Source organism: Ixodes scapularis, unplaced genomic scaffold (genome assembly GCF_016920785.2).
Source record: "Ixodes scapularis isolate PalLabHiFi unplaced genomic scaffold, ASM1692078v2 PGA_scaffold0__279_contigs__length_252992795, whole genome shotgun sequence".
Lineage (NCBI taxonomy): Eukaryota > Metazoa > Arthropoda > Arachnida > Ixodida > Ixodidae > Ixodes > Ixodes scapularis.
The window spans coordinates 162150093-162163710 of NW_024609835.1; the positions used below are offsets into that span (position 1 = coordinate 162150093).

The 13618-nt window shown below is 45.9% G+C and overlaps 1 pseudogene; it reads right to left on the reverse strand.

Annotated features, from left to right (window-relative positions):
- Window positions 1-554, reverse strand: LOC120842456 (annotated as a pseudogene).
- Between the last annotated feature and the right edge of the window lie 13064 nt (window positions 555-13618).

A 13618-nucleotide genomic window follows, 5' to 3' on the forward strand; every position in this document is an offset into this window, starting at 1 on the left:
TTAAAACTTCGAACGTTTAGCGTTGCAATCGAAATGGCCGAATTGAGCGTACAAATTCATGAAGGCTATGATGCAGCGCTTGCCTTGTCGCTCTTCCACCAGTTCTGGAAACCAGGCGTTGCCGCCTTACTCGGAGTCGCAGCGCTGCCGGTCGTCCGAGGGTGCGTTCAGCACTACCTTGAAACGACCCCGCTTGTTCTTTTTGAACTCCCACCAAGGGTTAGGGTTAAGCGTCGTGTCGGCCTTCGGGGGCGTATCCTCGAGGCAGCGCTTGGTTGAGTCGGTGGTTTCGTTCATGTCGTCGTGGCGCTCGGAGGTGGTCTCGGTCGTTGAAGGACGAGTCGTGGGGGTCTTGGAGCCCTCAGGCGATTTGGGGGCAGAGGCCGGGGGACCGGAAGCAGGCTCCAGAACTTGAGGGGCTGATTTGTCTCTTTTTGTCTCCACAGCGCCCTCGCCGGAACTGTCATCTCCGGCAGAACTCCCTTGTCACTCTGTAGACTGTGGGGCGTGGAACCCCAACCACGCGCGGCTTTCTCGGCCTCTTCAGTGTCCATCGTGAAACCTGTATGCTCCTCCAGAGTCTGTGCCTTGGTGGCGCCAGCGTACGTCTTCATACACTCACCTTTATCGTGGCCGAAGCGAAAGCACTGTGAGCCCTTTGGCACACGACACTCCCGTGTGATATGCCCGGCACGCTTGCATCGCAGGCTTACGGGCACTCTGCCTGGTATGACAATGAGGATGTTGGTGCCGTGAAGCCGCAGCTGGTGAGGCATGTCGTCAGGGATGAGGCCACTCTTCAGCGTCATGCGAACAAAACGCGTCGTTGACTTGATTCCTTGGAACCCATCGACTCGCCACATCTCCCGGCCGACTTCAATCACCTTGCCGTACGGTTCTAAACGCCTACGCGCGGCGTCGTCGTGAACGTGAAAAGGAACCCAGTGCAAACGCACACGTACCTCGGTTGTGCTCGGGACAATGATGACGCAGCGTAGGTTCTTCACGACGAGCTCCTTGCTGCTCACCAGGCGCTTTAGCGGGGAAATTTTCCCGCTATATTGACGTGTGGCGTCAAATGACGAGATACGTTAAACGTCACGTGTGACATCACACGTGAAATTTACATGCTTAACGTGACGTCACGGGGGTAAAATTTTACCGCTAAATTTAGTGGAAAAATCTCTCGCCAAACTTAGCGAAATTTTTTCCCGACAAATTTAGTGGTAAAATACTACCTTCGTGATGTTACACATGACGTGACGTCACCTGTGACGTCATTTTTGGAAACATCCCATAATGCAACGCGCGACTGCGCCGACGCCGACGCCGCTCAACCCGGGCACGGGTGCCTAGGAGCTGCGCTCTAAAAAAACGTTACATTAATGAACGATTTTTATACCAGTTGGGTGATTCTGATCGATTATCGCAAGCCAAGATAAAGAAAGAAGCATATCCAAATTTATCGTTCCGCCTCGTCCCATGGACGTCTACGAGGAGGCCCTGACACTGCCTAATTAGATCATTATTACCGTGCTGTCATGAACATGCTGAAATATAAGTAGGCTCTATCCTCCTCTACTAATCAAGATAGCCTTCGAATGACTGACTCTGTTGTCGTCTTTTATCCATTCACCGCGGTGCTAATCTTGGTAGTCGGCGAGTCGGCGAGTCGGCGAGAAATTCGGCGGCTATGACTGGCCGGCGCCAAGGTAAAGTGCAGCGTTGCCCAATCGCCGCCTCAAGATTTCTCGCCGACGTTTTCGCCAAGTGTCCAGCTTAAGGCCCCAGCTTGGAGCACGTGGAGCGAATGCTCGCGCTGCAGAACCCGGGGATCCTGGGTTCAATCCTCACCCCTGCCCGTTTCGATCTGGATGAGCATCGTACCGGCTTGCGGTCGTGTTCCACTACTGCGTGGTGCACGTTAAAGACCCCAGGCTAGCGGTTGTACCGCACTGGTTAAATTGCTCATCTACAGGTGAGACACCAGACGCCCACTGGGACAGACTAACTTTCGGCTGTATAAACATACACACAACAATTTGCTTGCAGCCCGAACTCCAGGTCCACCCCTCTATTTCTTTTTGAGAATGCCACCTCTTCTCTGTCCTCTCTTTCACGAATCTTTTTTTATTTAATTTTTTATAAAATAAACTTTATTCCACGTTTTTGGTGTCTTTGTTGTTATGTTTTATTATTGAAACACTGCTATCGACGCCATGCATTCAATCGAGTGAAGTGAGTTTGTCAAACTCACTCGAAGCAAAGTGTGTTCCTCAGGAGGAAGCCGTGTGGCACACTACTGAAATGAAACTAAGGGCGAAGTGCACTTGGACGAAGTGCACTAAATTAGCCCGTCTGAAAGGGGTATAAGTCAACGCGTTATTATGCTTATTACTTCGAATATTTCATACGGAGAAGGCAAGTGCGTGCGGCGGGTAGACTTGCAGTTTCAGTATTCTCCTTGATACTTAGGTACTTTAGCAATAGGCATATTGCCGTCATTGTAGCGATTGAAAACGAGCTACTACCCAAATGTGATTGATTATTGCAAGCCCGAGTGCAGGGTTCACGCGATGCCAGGGTTCAATCTACGAGCCACATTCAAATCTTTCATCACTGAGGGACTATGCCTACGCAGCGAACTTCCAACGACGTCATAAAGTTATGCGGAGAGATTAAAAGAAAACGCGCGCCTTTGTTTTCTAAATTACGCCGCAGCAATAAGATGTCTCGGTCAATGACTTTGAGTGCGAGAGTACTTGGGTCGCGCTAAAACCAATAAGCTCGCGTAAAATAAAAGAAAAATCAATAGACCCTTTTTAACAGCTACTTTTCGCACGCCACCGCTGTCGCCAAGAATCGTGGGATCTGTAGTCCTTCTGCACACGCGATAACGCCGCTGGAGGTCTGCAGAAGCAGAGCGTTAGACAGCACGAGCTGTTTCGCGCATGGGCGTCGACTTCTTGTGAATTACAGCTATCGTGGCTTCACGCATGCGTGGATAGTTAGAGAGATAGGTGTATTAAATATCGCTGCAATGCCCATTTAAAGGGGCAATGCGAAAAAAATTATGTTTTTTTCAAGAAATACATAATGGAATTATTTCTTGATGTGTGTGTGCCTATGGAACACATCTTGCTTTTCATCTTTACGCAACAGCAATCGCAAAACAAAACAGAAACAAACAAAAACTCGAGTAAAACGATGAATATTTATTCCCTCAACTCGAAGGCATAAAAACCGGTCACGTGATCTGGGGTTGATTATACGCCGCCAATCGTTTTAACATGGCCACGCGCTGAGGCTGGTAGAAAACAGGGTGCGCGCTGCGTTCCACGCATCGTGAAGGTTCGGCTATTTCCGTAATGCCAGTGATTGGGCACGAGAAACTGCCCGAATGCAAGTCGAGTCAATGATTGTCACGAGCTAAAATCGAACGCCTACGCAGGATTTGCGCCCACTGTATGAGCAGCATTTAAACATCGTCACAGCAGATATCACAAAGCTTGATGGCGCACTCCTGGAGATAGCATTGTTGGCGTTGTCCTCGCAGCTCCGAAATCAACTTTTGCGAAGGCGAGACTGAAATGAAAGGTTAATTCTTTCCTTGGAATTCCACGGCGACGAAGACGCTTCTTGGTAAGTATCATTGAGTTCGAGTATTCTTGGTTCCCACTGGTAGCAGTAAGCTGGCGTAAAGTGAGAAACGTTCCTAACGAATATCGCGACACATCCCCTTTAAATCCGTGCCTCCCGGATTGATAGTCTATCTTAGAGTTAGGGGGATAGCAGCTTGTGTCCTTCTTGATCTTTCTTTATAAACGAGAGAGCACAGCCAATTTAGCCGGCAAGTGCTGTTAAATACTGAACAAAAAAGGGCACAGGCTTAGCACGATACGAGATTAGCTTCAGGAAAACATGCCACGATAGCAAGTGGGGTACTGCTGCGCGTGCTGGCGTCTGCAGTACGAATTGTTATAAAGCAAAAGCGTATAACACATTTCATCTTCTACGCCACGAAGTCAAGGCCTTATTTCGGATATTTGCTTCAAATACTTCATACGCAGAAGGCAAGTGTGTGCGGCGGGTAAAATTACATTCCTGGTATTCGCCTTGATGGATGAGTAATTTAGAAATATGCCTATTGCCGTCATTCTAGCGATCGGACACGATCTATTACCATGCAGGACGCACGCTGAAGTGCGTCCTGCAAGAGCACGCGGAGTACGAGACGCTCTCGTGTCGGTCGGGCTAGGTAACGACACCGCAGTGCACAACGAGTACCGAGGAGACGTTTCACGCCACGCCACTTCAAGCAGAAATGAACCGGGACCTAAAGTACCTCAATAAAACCCGAAAACACGTCGAGCCGCATTACAGGGAGCCTGACCACAGCGCCACGTTTTTCGTCATCAGTCGGCGGTATGTGGAACGACCCGAAAACGCAGAACGCTCGGTACAGGCACACTAGCGAGTTTTAGTACTGCGTATACGAGCAAACGCAAGCCCTGTGTGTTTGCGTTAGCGTTGCGCGTTCCACACTGCGGGTGCGCGAAGCCCTATCTGCGGCCTTGGATTGGCGCATGGCGACTTCGCGCATGCGAAGCTTGGGATACGCAATGCTAACGCTAACGCATAGCGCTTGCGTTTGCTCGTATATGCAATACTAAAACTCTCTACTATTAGCGATTTGCGAGGCAAAAAGCGTCGCTACATGTGGTCGAAGTTTGCGATTGGTTGAACCATAGCTTCCTATATACTGATAATGCTTGCCCAATCGCGTGCTGGTGGGGAGGGAAATCCTGCCAATCAGAGCGAGGTAGAGGTAGATATTGCTAATCAGGACAAGGCTAATTGTGTTTCTGACGTGACGGACGGAAGCCATGAGAGGACGCCACTGAAACATCTCGGAGCTAATAGCCAGGCCTCCATGGCGCGCACTTGCTTTTTGCCGTGCTCTTCCGTCGCTTGCACGCTGACATCTCAGGAGAGGCCGAGACGGTATCGAAAGTAAAAATAAATAGAATGTACACTGCCTCTAATTCACCAAACCGTCCGTTTTATAGCCCATTATAAAAAAAAAAAAGTTCCTTTTATTCATAAGTCGCTGGTTCAAATCACGCGCGACGGACATAAATTTTTTTTCTTATAAATTAAACGGCAGAGCCGGCGGCTCTGAGCGATCGTGTGATTGATGAGCTCATCGGATGTTCTCGCGAAGGACGACCATGCAATTTCCCTGGAAGCTCCGACTATCCCTGTAAGAGGTACAAGAATAAGAAAGGCGTCTACGTAGAAAACTTAGAATGGTGAAAAACCATGATATGTGAGCTTCCTCTAAGAAAACAGGAAGCTAAAGCAATATTCTACGGAGAGCAAATCTGGCAATATAACGAGGAAAGAAGGTCGAATTTCAGCGAGCAAGCAATGTAATTTCGGTATGAACGGTTTACGAGACCCGGATATGACCGGGCCCGTAACCTGGGAAGCTTTGGAAGTTCCAAGCTGCGAGGGGAAATTTCGTTAACATAAAAAACTAAAGATCTAAATCAAGAATTCTGCCTCCCTCGGGGACGTGGAAATGGATTGACGATTCGGAAATGCACTCTGCTTAGGACAAAACCAGTACATTAATAATTTACGTTTTCGGCATCAATAATCTATAAGAATGTATATAACAAAAATTGTTTGTTTTTTTTGCGTGTTTATTCAGATTTATTCAGATGCGGAGATATTTTGAGCAGTGTTGTAAGATGACATTATTTCGATTAGTTGTGACATTCTGTCACAGCGTGGTCGATGCAGATTCCGAAGAGCACGCAGACAGGTAGCTATAGTTACGCATAGTGCGTGACTAGTGATGAACGTGCGTCTCGCCTTTTGTATCGTACTTCGGCCTTCTTATAACGGGATGTCACGTCCCGTAAGTGTCTGATCGATAACAGTGTTCTCAACGAAGGCCATGTCTTGCGTTTTTTTGTTAACTGTCACTTACTATAGTTTTTAAAATCTACAGGAGCGAATTAGAGGAAGGACGCAAAAAGCAACAAAGTTCCGGCAAAAACAAATATAATCGTATGTTTGCGCAAAAGGTTGTAAAGCAATTTGTATGCCATCTTCTCGAGGAAATTGTGCGTAAAAATGACACGAAAACGTACTTTTCCTGCAGTGTGGAATCAAAGAAATATATAAAAAAAGTTCGGAATGTAAAGATGAAGCGATTTTTTTTAAGAAGAAACATTACGTTTTATTTGTCTTCTCTTGCTTCCTTAGTCCCCCGGAATGCAGCGCCATCAGAAGACAAGCACCAATAGAGGTAGAAACAGAACAGTAAGTAAGTCGATGATTTGCATAAACAGCTGATATTTTAATACAAATTCAAAACGCGTTCCGTTGAACGCTACACTAAATATTCAGAGAACGCTACCCCACGTTTTCTAAACCGTGTGGGTGTTGTGCTCACATTCTTGGGCGTTGGCGGAGTCCCCCGAATAACATTCTTCATGCCTGCTGCTGCCGCTACTCCATACACCTGATTTACTGAAGCTTGACTTAGTCTGCCGCGTTATTACAATATTCGTTATTACATTTTTTTCGTTATACCAGTGAACGTAATTAGGACGATCAGGCGAAGCAGTCTCGCACAATGAAAAATGTGTAATTCTCACCGTTGGTGTACCGGCGTCAGAGGATAGCTTGCATTTTCTCGGCCACCGCGATGATGATCACCTTGGTTTGACGAGCAGGATATCTGGTGACGACGATAACGTGATCAATAAGGTTCTAATTATATCCTCTCATTTATATATTTCTTTTTTTGAAAGGACCGTACCCTAATTCTGAACGTCGTCAAAAGGATGCTCCCCGTTGATTTCTGTGTATTGCACACTCTGAGGTGGTGGCAGCTATCTACAGGGAGGAGCTTGGGGAGTGACGAATCTAAAAGAAACCCTAGAAGCACAGCGTGCGCAGTGACAGTGACCATGGAAAAACATTATCCTTAGTGCCACGTGGCGCAGCCTCTATTTTTAGATCTAAACATATGTTGAACCTCGTCATTTACCACGCTCCCTCTGCAGATTGCTACTACTCGCTTTGCACAAGTGCTTCGCAGGAATGTAGACCCTTGAGGTTTTTTAGATTTTAGTTTTCAAAGAGAGCACCTGTGGTCGACGCGTTGTTGCGTCCTCCCGCAAGAGTGAGTATACTCTTTCTATCTCGCTATTTCCGCCTGAGTTGTTACTAATTAAGGTGGGGCGTATTCATACTCACCCCAAAAAATATATAAGATGTAGTATACGCTATAATAAAGAAGCCACCAAAGTCGGCAATCTAAAATTGGGGCTAACGTTGAGAACGAGGGCGGCTTGTTGCTAACAGTCGGCGACAGGTTAATTACATTCTGGAAGCTTCGTCTTTAGGAGGAGCTTGTTAGCGTTCGTTGGGATTTGCTGAGCCTGCGCCCAAGTGTTATGGATATTAGAAACTCTCTTACGAGGAGAGGAGGGGGGGGGGACTATGGTTATGAACGCAACTGAGGTTATTTAATTTCATTCATAACCTACTACCGACTATAGTTTTGCGTTGACATTAGTAATCCCTTCTTCGTGGTCAGTGAATTGAAGACGTGAAAGGTTCTTTGTTCAGACGTCTTTGGTGGCGTGGCAACAGTATATCCACAATACTCATCCTTGTGATCGGTGTGCGCAGATGTGTGCGACGGAAAATTTCCCACAAATAAAAATAAAAATGAAACATTAGACACTTGATGTATACGAAAGTACAATAAAATCCGTAAAGGTGATAAACATTAGATACAATACAAGTACTCCGGAAATATATAAAAAAAAACGACTTACTTAACTCCGAACGTAGTAATAGGATATCTATAACTATGTTCAACAAAGAGAAGTTTCCAGAATTCGGAACTGCCATGCGCAGAAATTTCCCGTCTTCCAGCAAAATTACCATTGTGCACCCTTCCCGACACGTTCCTCTGACGCGCGGGAAATCGGTGGTTGAAATTTTTTTATGTGTAAGTTTATACAACCTGAAGTTAATCTGCCTCGACTGGTAATTGGTCTTTCAGGTGTACATGAGCAGTTTAGCCTGGGATCTCTAACATGCACCACGCAGTAGTGATACACGACTGCACGACGGTAACCCAAAGATCCTGGGATGGAACCCAGGATTTCTGGGTTGTGCAGCGCGAGTTTTCGCTTCACGTGCTTTAAGCTGGTGTGCGTCGTCCAACGATGTCCCTGGGCTCGTTTGCTAGAAGCCGGTTAACATTAACCGTAGTAAAACGTTAACCGCCCTTCCCTACTACGTACCAGCAAGTCCCTAGCCAAAATAGACTTGAGCTCGATGAGCGATAGCTCCGTGTTTTATTATGGGGTCGTAGCTGGTGTCGACTGTAGGGTGTAGCGAATGTAAGTGGCGTTCATGGAAAAGTTTCCGAAAAGGGGGAACTTAAGAATGCGCGCTACCGGGCTTTCGCGACGCAGCGCAGCTTAAATTTGATCTTAAGGAAACCTTTTTGTTGCTCGTGGTACAGATATTGGGTAAATTCAGACTAAACTAACCTTTGTATATAAATATTTTAAATGTTCGCCTGTCTGAAGTGAAGACAAGCCTCGGTCAAATTTTCTTCCAAGTTGAAAAGAAGACGAATTTCAGTACTAGAAACTATGCTAGAAACGGTGAGGAAGAAGTGTGCAGGGAAAGGCGGGCGGTGCTCCGGCAGCATGGTTGGTCATCATGTAAGAACTGTATATAATACCCAATTCACACGGCAGCGTAGAGGTACCTTTAGATTAGATACTACCTCAGTTGAAGGTACCTGTAGTAAACGGCGTTCTTGATGATACGATAAATAAACGGATCACTTTAATTTTTCGTCGATTGTATTCCTGCTAAACCGCGAAAGGAGCACGTGATAAACAATTATTCCTCGAGGTCGGTTTGACGCCCAGCTTTTTATTTATCATTTTGTGTGAAATATCATATTTAAGACCTAAATATTACTTGCGTTTGCTTTGGCCGGTGCGTTATTTTTTTTCTTCTCTAAGTCCAAGGGCGCACTTAAATGAGTCTTGCTTTAAAACGTCCGACCCATCTGGCCACATTGGCCCTAAATCATCAGCGTTTACGAGTTTGCATTACTAGGTGGGCGACCTTGTTCTGTTTCACAGCTCAATTTTCCCGCAAAGTTCTCACTAGATTAGATAAATAGCGCCCGACAGAGACGAACTACATCGGAGTCTCACGGTTACGCCATCCACGCCATCGAAAGGGATGCACGACGACGAGGATCAAAGGTTCTGGGCGTGAGAGTCGGACGTCTTGTCTACAACCTCTAAAAAGAGCTTGCAGCTCGTAATGGTCCGTCGCGTTATGGTTCGTAGCAGACATTGTTTTCCACGTGCCGTTGCTGCTACCTGCTAGCTGGAGTATGCGTTCCTCGATTATGTATTATTCCATAATATTTGTGTTCCCAATCATTTCATAATTTGCTACTTATGCATATTCAATTTGTAATAATGCATTAAACAAGATATATTTATACTAGGGGTGTGCGAATACCGAATAGTAGCTTTCGAATCGAATACCGAATCGAATCAAGAAAATAAAGCCGAATATCGAATCGAATATCGAATAGTGATTTTATTTGTAGGAATTTTTCAAAGTGTGCTGCGAATGCGATTATTATATGTGCAGAGTATGCGCCTGGTGCAGAATATATGTCTTGTACAAAACAAAAGCCAAAATGTAGAAAAAAGTTCTAGTGAAAAAAAAAGCAGTTGCTGTTGGACGTTGGGCACTAAAGATCCAATTTTATGGTGCAAACATAATCTATCTACCCTAAACGTCAAAAAAAAAAAAAGTTACAGCCACGCGTGCCTTTTTTTCTCTTTAAAAACACAACCTAACACCGCGACTTTTTTAAAAAAATATTTGTATATCTCAGAAAAGGGGCATTTTGCGATAGTTGGTCTCCATTTTAAGCCGAAAAAAATGGCACCTGGGATTTGATTTCACATGAATAAATAGACAGGTGTTAAATCTGAGTAAACAGCAACCAGGTAAACAGTCTTAAACAATATAATCTGAAGTAAGAAAAAAAACGTGGTTAGGTGGCGCAAGTCACCGTTCAACTGCTGCTATGCATCCATTTTTCCGTTTATCTATACTGTTTTAGAGAGCCTTCATTTAAAAGAGGGAACAACCGAAACTGAAACAACAGAGACGGTTCCATCGCAGCTTGATCGTGGTGAATGCGCATGTGTTGTGTTGTCGCGTGGAAAGAAGGCGAGCAAACAGAAGATCGACGGCGCCCACCCTGCCTGCCCGAACCCGATCGACGCTTTCGTCTTTTCGGCACCTTCTCGCAGTTCGTAATTCAAACGCGGCTATCGAGCTGTTGGAAACCCTCTCAAATCTAGGCACACAATTTTTCCGTTCCGTTTCGTTCCGAATCAGAATTTGCGGTTCCAAAAGAACGACGACGATTGACGATAACTCGGCTGGTTTCGCAAGCGTGGTAACGTTGGTTTTCTTTCTGTGATCGTGGAGTGGTGCAGTCGCCGATTTCTGCGAGTGCGGCAAGTGTGTTTTACATCGGCGCTTCAATTTGAAACGAGGTGCTTTACTCGTGAAAAGAATTAGGCTTGGCGCGGAATTCCGGCTTCCCAACAATTCCTCTCTGGAAACGGCGCAAGCGGGATGTTTCGGTTGTGATTCAAGGGTAGATTGTGTCACGATCGTGAGTAAATCTGCGTGCTATGAAGTTTGTGGCGATCGTTCCTTTTCTTTTTTCTAACCTGTGCGTTAGATTTTTGTGGAATGGTAGGACCAAGAGGTGTTTCTCACATGGTCTGTCTAACATCACGGCGCTTACATCGGGAGAAAAAACTGATTTTTTGTTTGCTCCGCGCCGACCGCGCGTCTTTGGCCGAATATATCGAATATTCGAGTAACCGAATACTAGGAATTCGATTCGCGAATCGAATTATTCGGGAAGTTTCTATTCGATTCGAATTCGTATATTCGAGTATTCGCACACCCCTAATTTATACATCTCTGATTTTTATTTTGAGTTCGTGTGTCCGAGGCTACTCCCTGTAGCTGTAAAGGGAGCTTGGCAAGCTCCGTTTAACACAAGACCTTCCTTAGCGAAAGGGACCTTTCTGCGCCATGTAATCACGATCTCCAGCTCCCTTTACTACAGGTACCTGTGCTAAAGGTACCTTTACGGTGCCGTGTGATTAAAGTATTACACCATTATAAATTGAAAACCGTGTAATTCAGCTCTAGTGAAAATAGTCTTATTACTAAATCGCCCAAGCATCGAGCAGAATGCTGAAAGTGTAATTCTGCGCTCCGCTCTCGCTGGCCTTCCCCTATAAAAGATTCGAAGAAAATAATTATAATAAGGTTTCACGCACGAGCGTCCAATGCAATACTTGTTTTAGGTTTTTTGCTTTAAAACTGTTACTACTGCCATAGGCACCTCTATGCTCACAAAGCCTGCCAGTTCGACGACGGAGCCATAGAGTGACCGGTAGCAGATTTTGAGCGCGAGGATCTGGTAGCACAGAGCATCAAAACCCATTTCTCGAGAACCTGGACGTCAGCGCACAGCTTTTGCAGCGACGAGGACCCGAAACACACTTCCAGTCCGGCCGTGGTTCGCTCGGGCGATTGTTTCAGTGTTTCGCTGCATCGTGTGTTTTGGCGTCTCGTCGCAGCGGGGCGCCAGTCATTTGGCTCTCCTTCATCTCAGCGACAACTTCTCGTGGCGATCTGCCAGGCTTTGTCAGTATATAGGATGCTATGCTACTGCAGACGCAAGCACGTGCAGAGCGTGTAACTACACTCGTAGCATGCACGCTAATGCTTGGGAAAATTAGCAAGACGTCTATTGGGACGCTGTCTGCTTCTGCGCGCTATCTATACCCGGCCGATTGAGTCAAGGCAATCCACTATAGTATTCCAAAGACGTTGCCATACCGACAATTGTCGCGTTCATTTAGGCTTAAGAATGGCCAGCATCGAAAAACTATATAAAGAATGCGGCGAGGTCATTGCTCATGCTTTGCGATATAAGTGAGGTAAGGCAAAGTGAAGGCCTCCTGCACCATTCATTGCTGACTAACGCGCCCAAAATTGCAGCTACTACGACATATTAGTTCCAAAGCGAGCGACGTTCTCTCGCGGGGGCACCGCCATGTTTCCCCGCTGTCCTTACTCAGCCGGACACGTAACCCAAAATTCCCCCTCGTAGGAAAATGCAGTTAAATTTTAACCGCGGTTAAAGTTAACCGGCTTTGACCAAAAGTGCCCTGATCGGTGGTAGAGGGTGCGCTGCAGCTGGGAGCCCGTAGAGCCGCTCCAGTGCGCCATCAACGGGCTGCATAAACGCAGGGATTTTAGATTCCCTTCAGGTTACCAACTTTGTCTTTCCCAAGTGTCTCTCTTGGTTCAATCGCCTTCCTTGACCGTTTCGATCTGGATGAGTATCGCACTGCCGTGCTGTCGTCAGTGTTGAGTGATGCACGCTGAGACGCCAGGCTAAGAGTGAAACTCCACTGGCTGCGGTTCTCATTTACAGGGTGTAAAAGTCTCGCTATACAGGAATATTCTGAATTCACGCTCACTCATTACGGACGTCTAATTTCTGCCTGGTTTTACTAACGCCCGTGCGAACACAGATCAACTTCATTAGACTTTCATGGTTGAGCGCAGTAAAAGTAGACGTGTTATTTATGGGATTTTAAACATTACATAGTGAGCAAGGGCTTACTTTGGGCCGACGGGGTGGGACCAACTACACGGCCAAGCTCGGCGTTGGTCGACAAGTTCTTGTGTTGCTCTCTTCATAGTGTCAACAAAAAAGCTAATCTTCACCAACCCTTCTTTCTTTAAAATAAATTGTGTGTGTGTACGTTTATATAGTCTTGAAGTTTGCCTTCAACGAGCGACTGTTCGCTCGACTGTAGATTAACAATTTAGCCAGTGCAGTACAACCACCAGCCTGTTGTCTTTGACTTCCACCACGCAGACGTGATACGCGACCAGGACGATGCTTATCCAGATCGAAACGGACATGGGTTGGGATGGAACTCGGGATCCTGGGTTGTGCAGCGCGAGCGTTCGCTCCAAGAGCTGGTGTGCGCGAGACGACTCGGCCGCCGATTCCCCTCTTCTTTCTCCTAGGGTGTGGCTGATTGCGATTGTGCTACGACTGTGGAGAAAGAAGAGGAGAGCGCCACCAGAGGCAGCTCTGCAGGGTAATTAAGAGCACATATTAAATAAGACTAATGGAACAATTTTTATCGTTTGTTACAAGTGTGACCTTCAAGCACTAACTTTATATTCGTATAAGCTATTCGGATGTCTTTATTACATGTTATTCTAAGACTTTATATCTAAGGAAAAACGTTGTTCGTAGTGAATTAAATAAAGAAAACACTGAATAAAACATTATGAGTCAATATTACTCTTGGGTAGTATAGCAATACTCTAACTTTCTACTTTTCTTGTAACTTTTAACTGTAATTCGATAAAAAAAATTAAGGGTCTGTAACGATAGCTTATATACTTTTTTCTAAAG